This window comes from Sesamum indicum, linkage group LG15, assembly GCF_000512975.1.
Source record: "Sesamum indicum cultivar Zhongzhi No. 13 linkage group LG15, S_indicum_v1.0, whole genome shotgun sequence".
Taxonomy (NCBI): Eukaryota; Viridiplantae; Streptophyta; class Magnoliopsida; order Lamiales; family Pedaliaceae; genus Sesamum; species Sesamum indicum.
In genome coordinates, this window is record NC_026159.1 from 4,040,931 (window position 1) to 4,042,207 (window position 1,277).

Below are 1,277 nucleotides of genomic sequence, written 5' to 3' on the forward strand. Positions count from 1 at the left end.
TAGATAAGGGGGGGGGGGTGGTGGAAGGGGGGGGGGGGAAGGGGTAGCGTCCGGAGTGTTTGTTACAAGTTGTAAGTTATGACAAGGAGAAAGAGTAAGTATAGGAAGAAAAGGATGAAGAAGAAAATAGAGAGAGATCAGAAGTGGAAAAAAGAGACAGAAAGGAAAGAAAGGGACTAGACTAGTAGTGGTACCTGGCCATTGGGAAACGATCCATTATTGCCCTCTCTGCTGTACTCCTTTTTGGAGAGAAGAAATGAATCAAAGAGAAATAGACTGTTCATCTTTTTCCCCTTCAACGGAGTAAAATTATTCTTCTTTCCATGCACAGAAAAGGGACTGGTGAGTGCAAATCCTGCTCTCATCCCCAAGAAAATCTTACAGTCAAGTCAGCAACCCTCATCATCTTAGCTGCTTGCAGACTTTAATTTCTCGGCAGAATATATACATATATGAACATCAGCAGCAGCAGCTGCAACAATCTATCTACGTACAGAAGCAAAACTAAGAAGAAAGTAAAATCAAATTTCAGGTAGCGGAAGAGAGAGAAGAGAGATGGGAATTGAATGGAGAAAGAGTAATATAGGAAGGAGGAAGTTGGGGTCGTATGGTGGATTTTGGTGGATTGTGAGGTGGCCGGCCAGGGAGGTTTGTCCGTATGTGGGAGTTGGATTTTGTCATGTAATACTAAAGACTGAAAGCAGTTTTGCTTTGGCTTACTCACGGGCTATACATATACATCATCATCATCATCATCATCATGCACAAATCATTTTTATTGCTCTTTATATATATATATATTTTTTACTCAAATCAGTTATTCTTGAATCAAATTAATTAAATATAAAGCTGATAGTAGAATGTCTGGTTTAGAATTTTTCCATCACACACACATATATATATATATATATATATATAAAGTAGTATCATCATTCTTTGCTAACTATATACACTCACTGTTTTTCAGTTTCCAGTCTTTTCCCTGAGTCTGTCATGAAACTGATAACTAGTCTGGTAATAATCCTTTTCTTTTCTTTTTTTGAGGTGGGGACAACAATGAAATACTAATTCATCATAGCTTTATGATAGGTAGGTAGGATTCATAGGTTGTCATGTCTGAATGTGGAGGATGGTGAAAATATGCTTTTTGTGTTTTTCTTTTTTTTGGTTGTTTTAGAAAGTTAATTAAGTAATTAATATTTCTTCAGAAAAATAAATAGAATTAAAGTTTGAAAATGGAGATGCATGTTAGGTTATCGCAGTCAAGGGGCCCTCAG